The sequence below is a fragment of the Mercenaria mercenaria genome, chromosome 1, assembly GCF_021730395.1.
Source record: "Mercenaria mercenaria strain notata chromosome 1, MADL_Memer_1, whole genome shotgun sequence".
NCBI lineage: Eukaryota > Metazoa > Mollusca > Bivalvia > Venerida > Veneridae > Mercenaria > Mercenaria mercenaria.
In genome coordinates this window covers 69,066,032-69,079,776 of record NC_069361.1, presented here as the reverse complement: position 1 = coordinate 69,079,776, position 13,745 = coordinate 69,066,032, and the positions used below count along the sequence as shown (strand labels likewise).

General features: G+C 34.0%; 2 non-coding genes across 2 annotated transcripts; both read left to right on the top strand.

The window, feature by feature from the left end:
- Positions 1-553: 553 nt before the first annotated feature.
- Trnas-gcu (transfer RNA serine (anticodon GCU)) lies at positions 554-635 on the top strand. Its single transcript has one exon. It is a non-coding gene; the product is annotated as a tRNA-Ser (tRNA).
- Positions 636-5,355: 4,720 nt separating this feature from the next.
- Positions 5,356-5,437, top strand: Trnas-gcu (transfer RNA serine (anticodon GCU)). The gene has a single exon. It is a non-coding gene; the product is annotated as a tRNA-Ser (tRNA).
- The last annotated feature ends 8,308 nt before the right edge of the window (positions 5,438-13,745 follow it).

Sequence of the window (13,745 nt, the reverse complement as noted above, 5' to 3'; positions counted from 1 at the left end):
TATTGCTAGGCGCCACACAAGGAATCTGCTGGTATCATTTTCACTTCTTTCCTTTATCGAAACATTGCAGCAATAAAATGTACACTTTAAATAAATATGATGTATTACATGTAATAATGGCATGGTCCTTGCAACACCTGCTTGCTAACAGATTGTCCAATTATAAGACTGATTTTCTTCAACTTTCGTTTTGAATCATTAACATTCTGTTATCGGATGCCTTGATTTTAATTTGATTAATCACTGTTCCTGTTGCTAAATTTACAAGTGACAATCGATTATTTAATTAAGTAAGCGCTAACGACTCTGTTGCAACATTTTCAAATTGTATTTATTTCAACAGAAATACAATACTTGTTTCGATCTATTCTGATCCGGTGGGTACGAAAATCACTTTACGTATTATTATTATTATTATTAGCTAAAAACGTCAACAATGCAATATTTACAACTTAATCTGTATGATATCAAATATATTAAGATAAACCTGCATACGTTATCGAATGGAATGTACACTAATCAGAAATTAATTACAAGAAAAAATTGATATACAGACGAGGTGGCCGAGTGGTTAAGGCGATGGACTGCTAATCCATTGGGCTCTGCCCGCGTGGGTTCGAATCCCATCCTCGTCGAGATACTGTTTTGATAGTTTTTATATTAACTTGAATACCATTTGAACACATTGGAAATAAATGTATATTTTTTTCTTATGATGCTTGCTTCGGCTGTACGGCTCAGCGCATTGATGATTATTTCTATGGAGAAATCCACCACGACGGCGTAAGGAAAGTGAGTAGTTGAACTCATATGCATGTCCTCGCCTGAAATTATGCTCATTAGAGGACCTACAGACATTAGCCACCAGGGGCCCATTTCACAATGGTTCGTAATTTTCCTCCAAAGATTCCTCCTAAAGTATGGACTTTTAAAGCACATCTATTTCATAGGATTTAACTTGTATATTTTTAAAGTGTGCCGTTAATTCAAATTTAGTACAAATATATCTTATTCTTTTTTGGCTCATATCCTTGAATTAAGTTATCAGTTAAAACTTAAAATGACGTTCACGAAACATCTTACTTCTTTGTCCTAAATAGGCTTTGTGGAATGGGTCTCAGTTAGATTAGGACAATTAGCAGTACAACTTGGGATTCAGGTGTGACTTAAGATTTAACAAAAGAAACAGAGTTATGTGAAGAGGAATATATAGATATTCTGATTCCTAAGCTCAATGTTCGGACACCATACGTATTGTAAATTATGCAGTCTTTAGCAGAGCACATAGGTAACGTTGTTCTCGTGCAAATGCATAGACATGCCTATCTCATGATAAGTTTTTACACAAGTCCCATTACTTGTATATTAATAACTGGCAAGTACATGTATTTGCTTGATTCAATTGCCTAAAATGTATATGGTAAAATAGTTCAGCGGAGAATATACGCAGATACTGTCGGTCGTAGAAATTGACTGAATAGTTCTAGCCATCTTCAGTTAAAATGTTATTTGATTTTGATACGTTCCCCCGTGTGATCCTTGTTTCCTCATATTTTTCATTATTTTATAAATTTTGAATTATAATATACTTTCTATTTATAAGTTTATGCATTTATTTCATAATATTAACATATTTCGTTTACGTACTAATTTCTTTTACCGCCTGTCTTACAGTTTTCTGGATTTTTTCTATCGTTATGTCTTAGTGAAAATAATTTCTTTTTTTGATAATCAATGTTTGGTTAGGTCCCTTTTTGTTTCGCCAGCTTCACATGCTGATGATGGATTCAAATGCGTAGAATCCGTACCATAGTAACAAGCACAGCCTTTCGATCCCTTGAAATGCAAAAACGAATTAGTTGAATTTCAAAAAAAAAAAAAAAAAGAAAAACAAAATCGATATAAAAATGCAAAGATAGCCAGATAAAATTCAAAGAGTCATTTACGGAACAAATACATCATTGCTAGTAGGTATAGATTTGATCTGGGTCAATATAGTTCCTGCAAACATACTAATAAAAATAATCGTAATAATAATAATGACAATAGTACAAAAATTGATAAGATGATGAAAATGATAATTTTGATAATAATATTGATAGTGTTTTGTTTTATGAAGGAATTACATTGTACAATGAAATTGAATCTTATTTACAATATGGCTGTTAAAATTGATAGGTGACTATATAAATTCATGATTCTACACGTTTTCAACAAAATACATAGCATATAAAATTAAAATGAAAATATTGAAATATTAATTGCAAATACTCATATTGTCGATTCAGACATACAAAAGTAAAATAAAGAAAAGTGGAAACTTCACAGGTCGCTCAACACGACAAATACGAAAATGTGGCAGGCTCGGTTTGATTGAGCCTGTTCATGGACGGTAGTGGAAGTGCATGCTACCGTCCACGCCCTCTAGCCCCGGGTTGAGCAGAACTCAACATTTACACATGCTAAAAGTACAAAAAGCAATTCAGAGACATCCGCAGATGTATTCAAACGGCGGTGAACATGGAACCTTCAATGATACACGTGTTGAGGTGTGTAATTCCATGAAGAGCGGCGTTTGGTCCTCAGATAAAGTAAAGGGTTTGCCCCAAACGAGAAAACAAAGGGCAGAACTAAACAAACTGGAATTTTGGAAGGGGATCTGAGGTTATGGAGCCTGCGTTTCACAGGAACTATCAAAAGACAAAATTAAAAATCAGACACCTTATCCAAGGGGTGATTATACAATATCCAAGGCTCTGAAAGTAAACCCTTTATAGAATGACAGTGGTTTTAAGAGCTCTACGGTGGTCTTTGCTTTGCGAGTGCTCTTTCTTCGCAGGCTAAAACTAACTGCAATTATCAAAAAGTATGCTTCCTGGAGTCAGGTATGCTGCTTACGGGTTGTTTGGCACGTGCTTGTGTGCAGTGCTTGTATAAGGAAAAGGACTGCCCCACAACATAATGTTGCCCAGTGCACTGATAGTAAGTGAAACAAGTCTTAAACGTGATAGTTAATGATATAAAATGCCGAACGTTTATAACAAACAAAGGTTACACAAAAGACAGTGTGAATAATATATTAGTATCACAATAAACAATTTTCTGACATTTGTGACCCAAAAAGGTAAGAATCAACTTTAAAAGATAGCAGTTGTTATTTTCAAAAATATCTCCGGGAACAATTTCAATGACAGAAATAGAAATATCTTTCTAATGAGTCAAATATATAGGTATAGACGTGGCACATGTAAAATAAAGTGCATATCTTGATATATAATTGGAATATTTTACTTTTTAGATTTGTATTACTTATGAAAGTAAAATGTCCAACATATCCGAAAAAAAAAATGTACATAGTTGGAAAAATTCATCTCAGAGTCTATTAATATTGTCTCTATTGATATAATTATATATATTTCTATTAGGCAACAATGCCATTTTTATAGACGTAAAGAGTAGCGGATCAAACGCAAGCGTTCGTAGTCCAGACGATTAAAAGACCAAAGTCATGACACTGTACCTATAGAGACAATACAATGCCAGAGCCCGTTTTTGACCATAATGCTACAAAGTCTTTTGAACTTGTAAATTCACGTAAAATAATTAATAAAATATCATTTTCAAGATAAAATGAGAAACAGACTTAAGTAAAAATAAAGCAGTATTGTTGGATTTATTTACTTTCAGTATAGCTGACATTTGAATGGAAAGGCTTTATATTCATCAAATCAATTGATTGAGTAACACACCAAGTGTGTCATGATGTCTTTAATTAGCCCTCCCTTCAGACTGGCGTAGGTGTAACTTTCATGCATGTTTTATGAAATGGCTTTTTAACATCTTGCATTGGAACACGCAACGTCTGAATGAACAGTGTCTTCCATTTGTGTTTTATTATCATTTAGAGGATAAAATGTTTCCGTTATTTGAACTTGTTGCTGCCAGACTGCCCACGCAACGATGTTCATGTCTGTAATGTTGACTATCATCTTGTCATGAATCGCATTTCAGACATTCTAGTACTTTAGTTATTTCTTCGGAATATGGAAAAGAAATCAGTCTACCATACTAAATTTTCATTCAAGGGATAATATTACGTAATCAGCATTTTATTCGGTTGAATACACATTCTTGTGCAAAGACTTTATTATCTCAAAATGGCCGAGCTGTCTATATGTAACGTACTGTCGGTTCTATTAGCAGAAGCTATAGCTAACTACAAACTAATTAATTGGTGTTAGTTAAAACTTGATTTATTGTGTGCTTATTTAACTAAAACTAGCAAAAGAAAAGAATAAAACTCCTAAACAAATTGAACGAAGCCAACTTTTACAAACCAAAGCCAGACAATAGTATTGAACCCTGGATGTCATTATCTTGAAATTCATAATAATACACATATTACTAGAACAATCTAACCAAAACGCGTGTGTCATATTATGAAAAACAAACATCATTTAATGCAACATGAAAAGGCTTTGGAAAAGCAACATTTAATTAAATCATGTTAATACTATTGAATTAAGGGTAAGGCGAGGTAAGCATATCCGAAACCGGTTTGAACCCCAACCACCCGATAATCATCCATTTCATTCCTGCTCTAACTAATTCAATCCGATTCTAGCACCTACCATATTAACCATTGTATATGTTGCATGCATCTTGTGCTTATTATGTTTGCAATTATTCAACATTCTTAACATAGGTGATACAGGATGAAAATAACATGTGCAAATGAAAATGGTGACGACGTCTTGCTGGTTTATCCTAATTTATTTTTCGGTCGATTGTGGAGCAAGTTTTACAACTTAAATTAATCACTCTCGAATCCTCAGGTGGAACCCATGGCCATGGGAGTACAAGAGGAGAGAATCCAGTTTTCCTTTCATTGCTAGGCGCCTCACTAGGGAGCTGCTGGTATCATTCTTTACTTACTTCGTTTATTGTAAAGTTGAAGCAATAAAATGTACACTTTAAATAAATATGATGTATTACATGTAATAATGGCATGGTCCTTGCAACACCTGCTTGCTAACAGATTGCCCAATCTAAAAATTACTTTTCTACGTTAACGGTTCATATTAAATTTTTACTAAATTTACAAGTAATAATCGATTATTTAATTAAGTAAGCGCAAACAACTGTGTTGCAACATTTTTGTATTTATTTCAACAGAAATACAACACTTGTTTCGATCTATCCAGATCCAGTGGGTACGAAAACTCTTGACGTACAAAAATGCAATATTTACAACTTAATCTGTATGATATCAAATATATTAAGATAAACCTGCATAAGTTATCGAATGGAACGTACACTAATCAGAAATTAATTACAAGACAAAATTGATATGCAGACGAGGTGGCCGAGTGGTTAAGGCGATGGACTGCTAATCCATTGGGCTCTGCCCGCGTGGGTTCGAATCCCATCCTCGTCGAGATACTGTTATTTTCTTTATTTAACATATTAAATGGAATTCCATTTGAACACATTGAAAATAAATATATTGTTTCTCGTGCAAATGCATCGACATGCCCATCTCGTGATAAGTTATAACACAAGTCCCGTTACTTGTATATTAATGGGCAAGTAAATGTCATATATGTATTTGTTTAATTTAATTGCCTAAAATGTATATGGTAAAATAGTTCAGCGGAGAATATACGCTGATACTCACTGAGTGCTATCACGTGACATGGTTTACGGCGAGAAAAAGTAAAAATGGCGGACGATGATATTGAAGAAAGGTAGTGTACAGAAAGTCGACAGCCAAAAGTGTACTGTTAGAAGACAAAAATTCAAAGATTTTGCTACGAAATTGTGTACGGAAAGAAGAAAAAAATCCTGACACGATCACTTATTGTCTATATTTCGACATTAGTGCTGCCAATTTTCAATGTTTTTCAAAACAACAGTATTTTAAAGATTATTGAAAAATTATGTTTCTGTATTTAGCGTATTTGACTCAGAATCGTTTTGGATGATAAATATATTTGCATATAATCTGATAGATCTATTCTTTCATACGTTTTCTTTAGACGACCTTAATTTGTTGAGAAGGAAAGTACAGTGGGATTCTAACCTTGCATTGTTTTGTTTTACCTGAACATTTGAGCTCACTTATGTCATAATTATGTGAATCCTTCGTGCAAATACAAAGTATTTTTTAATATTTTACACGATTTTTAAGTATGGCATGCTGCTCTTTCAGGAGAAACTTTGGACTCGCCATTTGAAAAATTATTTATGATCGACATTTGAAATGTATTTTGACGTATCGGCTTAGACAAGATCAAGTATTGATTTTCAATAAGATCATTTACTTAAATATGCTTTAAAATACAGTTATACTGATGATAGTATGCTGAAGTTCAAATTTAGGCCTTTCCATAGGTATATTCAACACTTTGTAGGTACTATCATTAATGTTTAAGGATGTAGGAATGCATTGTTTCTAACGTTAAGAATTTTTCATACTCCGCGAGCTTTACGAGTATTATTTCTAAGACAAACAAGAGAAGAAAAAACACAGGTCACCGAACTCGTTTTATTTTAATAGGGCATTTTCTTCACCCACATTTAAGCATTTCTAAATTTTTTGTAAAACTGAAAAAAATGGTGGTACTTTATAAAACATGTAATATCCCATTTAATGCTATAGGGATTTCATGTCCTACATGTTGATATGAATAAAATGTGATGTCAGTATTATATAAGCATAAATGTCACTAACAAATCTCTTTCATGTTTACATGTTGACATAATTACCCACCCACTTTATTTTCAATGGAAAAATGTATTTAGATCTACAAAAAAAAAAAAAAAAATCTGACGGTAAGATTTTCAAAATATTTTGCAGCTTTAATGCTTCAAAACGGAAAGAAAAAAGGTTGGGGTCACGGTGCATCTAAGAGATTTGTAAAGAAAAAACTTAAAAACTGGTGAATTTTTATATTTTTGTTCTTTTTCTTTCAATCTATACTTTCTAGATAAAACAAGCAAATTCGATGAATTGATATCCCCCGCCGAAAGGTTCTGTGGTGAGGAACGGCAAAAAGATATATCTGGCAAAAAGTTAAGAATGTTACAAAGAAGCAAGTAAGTTCATTAGTCAAGATCAAATTAACAGAAAATGAATGCTTATTTTGGTGGGGGTGGGGTGAGGGTACAAAACTTTACATGTTGATTATAAATATTGATGGAAAATTAAAAATGAAAAAAAATCTGGGAGGGGGGGGGGGGTGGGGTGGGAGATGCATGATCGGGGTGGTGAGCATGACTGGGTGGAGGAGTGAGGTGAGAGAATGGTATAACTTTGTTGATAAATATTCATGGAAGGTGTGAAAAAAAAAGAAATAGAAAAGGAATGAAAAAAAATTTGGGGTGGGGGTGGGGGGAGTTGGGAGGGTGGGGGTTGGGAGGGGGAGCGGGTGTGACCAAGGCAAGGTGGCGACCAGGTGTGGGTACACAACTTCACATGTTTATAATAAATGTTCATGGAAAAGAATGAAAGAAGTTTAATGAAATTCTTTCAATTGGTTGGTTTGTTATGTACAAATCTGTGGATTTTTAAACAATTAAAGGGCAATAACTCTATTGAAAATTGACCAATAAAAAAAGAATGTAGTTACAGAGAAGTGGCTGCGGACGGACGGACGGACGGACTGACGGACGGACAACGCCATTTCAATACCCCACTCCCGATTTCATCGGCGAGGGATAATAAAGTATAAAGTGCTATCTTGAAAACTTTTATTTTAATTATAGATTATTTTTTATATGTATCCGAAAGGAAAATATCAAAACCAAACCTGATCTACTTTTGTAGATATTTGAATTTATCTACCTCTAACCCATTGTAAATCTTATGTCAATTTTAGGCAAATGCCAGCCAAAAATAAGGGTGATTTTTTCACAAAAAGTAGAATCTATTTTGTTAAATGGTATATTATTAGTCATTTTTTGATTATTTAGTGTTAATTTTAGGCAAAACTTTTGTTAGAATACAGTTTCGAAGAAACATTTTTCAAAATGGCGAATATCCTGAAAGAAAAACCCTCGTACATCCTTAAGAAAATCAACATAGACATGATAGAGATCAAAAATGGCATTTTTTTCGCCTTTTGATGCAAAATGAAACTCAGTATTTCGTAATTGAGAAAAAACACTTACAACAATAAAAATGATAAAAGTATTGATTTAGCAGGCATGTCACTAAAGAGCTCCAAACTCTTTTGGAAATCAAGTTTGGCTACTTAATATAAAAGTTGTAACGGAAAATATGAGTATATACCAGCGTTATGTATTTTTTATCTTCTTTTTCGAGGTTGTGTTTCATAAGTCATTTAATTTTCGACTAAAATGTTGCAAATCATGTTTTTTTTGGGGTTTAACGTCGCACCGACACAATTTTAGCTAATATGGAGACTTTCCAGCTTTGATGGTGGAGGAAGACCCCAGGTGCCCCTACGTGCATTATTTCATCACGTGCGGCCACCTGGATAGAACCACCGACCTTCCGTAAGCCAGCTGTATGGCTTCCTCAAATGAAGAATTCAACGCCCCGAGTGAGGCTTGAACTAACATCGATGAGGAGCAAGTGATTTGAAGTCAGCGACCTTAACCACTCGGCCACGGAGACCCCTAAAATCATGCTTTAATTACTATACTAATTATATACATGTGTTATTAATGAGAGTTTCAAAGTCGGCATATGAACTTAAGTGAGCATCAGTATGTTGAATACCTGCCGTGTTGAAACGTGGCATATTTTTGTAGTGTCCGAAGCCCATATTTAAAACTACAGCAGAAACACCCATCTTACATGGCATAATCACATGTTTACAGTCGACTGTTTTATCGACAGAGATTATGACATATCAATTTTTTGTACTTTATAAATTGTGGATCAATATTTGCTATCTGTAGCCCTTCAGTGTCCGTAGCACATTGAAATAATCCGTTTTAAACAGATTTTCTTCTGAATCAACAGATGTTTATAAATTGCATTCATTTCATTAGTTATTATGCTATATATGAATAATAGAACCACTGGATTAATTCATGTTTTGAACAAAATCGAGTAAAATATGTATATGACAGTGGACTAATGAGAATGCTTTGCTCATTCTTTCCCTACATATCTTTTATGCGGTCTATAATGTTATTAGGTGTAATGACTGCAAAAACAGAACCCTTATTCATGCAATACCTTTAACACTTTTGTGTTACGGTTTATGTTATCTGTGCCTTTAGCTGTGTCAGCAATTTTAGATCAATTAGTGATGTTTTCTGTGAATATTTTGACCAGTATTTATCCTAAATTCGGCCTTTTTTTTAAATTATGACAATGTTTCTGGAAGAAATATTCGCAAAATTGGCCAAAATATTCCCAGTCCGTGATTCGAACCATAACACAGCTTGTGTTAGGCTGATTTATTATGACTGGACTTACTTACTAAAAAATGACAGAATCACAATCAAAATGATAACAAATTGCTATATGCAGGCATCCGTTTTTGACATACAGTGATAAATCGAAAGAAAATTGTAGCTTGTATATTCATTTGTTCAGGTTAGCCCACATGATCAGGTAAAACACAATACTGTTATCTCTTCATACTTTGCTTCCCAACAAATTAAGGTCGTCAAAAGTGCACGAAAGAATATATCTATCACATTATATTTTTCAATAATCTTTTAAATTCTGCACGGTTAAGAGAGACTGGAGAATTCTTTGGGAACACATTGTAAATTGGCAGCACAAATGTCGAAATATAGACCATCTTATCCTTCTAAGTTCTAGGTTAAGGCAATTGGTGATGGTGTCAGGATATTGTCTTCTTTCCTTACATCTTACTTTCGTAGCAAAATCTTGAATTTTTGTCTGCTTATCGTACACTTTTGGCCGACGTCTTTCTGTACACCGACAGAATAACCCTGGCCTTCTGTCTGTACACTTTACAAATTTTAAAACGGATATTGTTTTAGGAAATATGCGGTTTTCAGTGAACTGGCTGATACACACGTTCTGTCTATGTACATAGTCATAATCGTGGAAGAAAGTGATGAAAATTTTGGAAAAACGAGTACGAGTCTCTCATCGCGTAGATTTATTTTCCGTTGTTTTTGTTGCATTCAGGAGCAAAGGCTAGAAATTCGCGCCGTTGTCGGAGGTAATGGTATACAACCAACCGATAAAAAACAAATGTCAGTGCCGTGTCATACGACAAAACATTCTCCCCTAAAGGAAATATTAAGAGAGAAATCAATGAACGAACAAGGAGCCTACCTTTCCCAAATATCCACGTCCGCCATCTTGCATTTTTCTTGCAGTACACCACGTCACGTGACAGCATACAGTGATACTATCGCTCGTAGAAATTGACTGAATAGTTCTAGCCATCTTCAGTTAAAATATTATTTGATTTTAATACGTTTCCTCGTGTGGTCATGTTTCCTCATTTTTTTTCATTATCTTTATACATTTTGAATTATAATATACTTTCTATTTATACGTTTATGCATTTATTTCATAATATTACCATATTTCGGTTATGTACTAATTTTCTACCGCTTGTCTTACAGTTTTCTGGAATTTCTCCATCGTTATGTCTAAGTGAAAATAATTTCTTTTTTTTTTGATAATCAATGTTTGGTTAGGTCCTTTGATTTTTCGCCAGCTTCACATGCTGATGATGGATTCAAATGTTGTACCTTTGAAACGTAGACCCGTACCATAGTAACAAGCATGACCTTACGATCTCTTGAAATGTAAAAACGAATTAGTTGAATTTCAAAAAGAAGACTAACAAAATCGACATAAAAATGCAAAGAGAGCCAGCAGCGATTTTTGTTTATACATATACTATCATTAGAAGAATAATACGACGAGAAAAGGATTCGAGCCCATGCGGACAGAGCCCAATTGGTAAGCAATCCGTCGGCACCTCGTCTTATTCTTGCTTTAGAAGTAAATACTCGACAATTTTGCAGTTTTGAAAATTGACTTTAATGTTTAGTACACCAGCGTACGTAATCTTGTTGTCAAGAGAATATATCTTATTTGTCTTGAAACGTTTGTAACGCAATGTTTTTTTCACGTTTCACAAGTGTTTTCAAACATTTCAATTATCACTCAGGCGAGTTACTTCAACAGGTTTTGGTAAAAATGTGATCTTGGAAAAATCTATAACTTCTTCTGACTTGTGATAAGACATGCTTTTTATGTCGAAGTGTACTGCAAAAATTTATTTACTGCCAGAATAAGCAGAAGTAATGCTAGATTTTATTATCTCTGACCTAATCTTTAAGATAAAATTTTATTGATGTAACAATATTAAAAGTTATACAGTCATGCAGCTGCTGCCAAAAGTGTGCTTAACAAGCATTAACTACATTTACTTGACTGTAAGGATTACATTTAAAACATTAAACTATGTATAATATCATGTATTTCATAGATCTTAAATTGAACGGGAATTAAATTGATTTAAAATACCATCATATAGAAACAAATACTAAATTTTAGTGATAGCATATTCCTTAACTGCTTTGAAAGCACCTCATATTTTCGTTTAAGGTTCTACAGCTATTGGAATACAACAATTCCCGTGATAAAGGACTTCCTTATTATATTAAGGGACTGATATAATGGGGACGAAAGAAGCTAAATCAGTTATTATGACAAGTTTAAGAAATAGTTTAAAACACAAATGGTAGGGAAAATGCATCTCGGCATCAAACCTGTCATTTCCCCATGTTTTATATGGTAATTTCAGAATGATTTTAGTAAGATACGATTTATTTTTCATCCATGCATTCATTACTTGCATTTGAACGGGCTTACCACCATAAAAATCAATAACAAGTACGATAGTTACAAACAGAAATGTTTCTACAACGTAGAATTTGATGAAACTTCTCACAGATGTAAATAAACATATGGCCTATGATGTAGTGAAATAAAATGTATAGGTGCGTGTTTTATTTTAGATATTTGATAATGATTTGCTAGTTTCCATGGATTCGGATAAATTTGTTCAGATAGTGATCGATTAAATAAGATTTTAACGGGCAACATACTGACTTTGACGTCTGCTTTGTCTTCGTCGGAGCTAGTATAATTATCATTATTGTCATTTAAAAGTGGCGGAATATAGTCAATATTGCTCGAGTTTTCTTTTACTAGCATTCTTACAAATTTCCAGTATTGCCGAAGATTAGAAGAACTGATTTCATTCATCGAGAATTCTAAATTGTTAAAGAATATTTCCTTTGAGTACTTTATCATATTATTAACTTTATTTCGTATTGTTTTGAAATTTAACCAGTCAGAATTTTTACCAGATCTTAATGCGGTTCTTTTAGACGGTCGCGTTGTCTCGAGGTACGGCGAATGTCAGAGTTGTACCATCGTTTATCATTCGGCCGTATTGTTGCAAATAAAATGATAAGATAACGCGAACGGTGTTGAACCTTTGATTTGCAGTCAATCGCAGTAAGCACTCGACCACGTCGTCCAGTTAAATAAAAAAACAATTTGCAGTTTTTGACAAAAGAAGATTATCTTTCTAAAAAAAATCTGGAATGCAGCAGATAATGCATTCTAACATACAAGAAAACGTATTTGAACTGTAAATATACGTATTTTTAGTGGAAATGTAAAAGTTAATGTGCCTAAATTCCATGAAGAGGGCTGATTTTAAATGATCTATCAGACACTATTCATCGCCTTGGCATGCAGACACCATTACAGCATAACATTTGTATAAATAAAAGTAAATTCAATTTGGCATGCTCATCGACATGCGTCGATGTGTTCTTTGAATTCGGCTATCTTGTTAGACATTTGCCTTTGCCTTTGGACATGAATTATTGTCGTGCTAAAAAAGAATCAACCAATAAATCTACAAATATAATGTTTAAATAACAAACAAATCAATCATTTAAAGTATCAAGAATCAGTCGTCAATCAGTCCTCGATAAAACGTTTGGTATATACTCCCATAGTTGAACAGAAACCTTAAAATATTCTGTATACAGTCATGACTCACCTCTTGAATTGTAAGGTTGAAAAGTGTACAGTCATGGGCTACACACTCCTTAGATCCAAAGGCTGTGGTATCTTTAACTGATCAGCAAGAGGTTAGCACTAACTGTGATACATGAAAAGAGAAGGTGGAACTGGTAAGCCGAATGTGTAAGCCAGGTTATACTGCAACTGACACTCGCCAAATAACAAGAGCTCATGTTTTGTTCTCATGTGAGATAACTATTCTTTTAAACATTAGAACATTTCCTTCTGGTATAAAAAACAAAGACAAATATCAAACAGGGAATGCCACGTACCAAAATCGCAGCCTCCCCAAAACGAAACCTACAGCACGCAGACGTGCACACCACAAACACACATACACGTGCACACACACAAAGCCAACACACGAGGACAAAACGAACAAACAAAGGAACACACACACATACACAAAGCCTACACAAGAGGACAAAACGAACAAACAAAAGAACATAGTGGGGCACCGTCTTGGAACGGTCAGTGGCAAAAACACCACTAGGGAGCTTAAACCGGTTTATGGTGCGCACCCAACGTCACTCTTACCCCCACCATGTTCCAAAGACACGGGACAGTGTAAATAAAAGTAATCCCCTCCAGGTGAATAGTTGGAATACTTTGGCTGTATTTACAAAGATGTTGGTATTGTTCCCAAACTAATATAATTTATGACTGA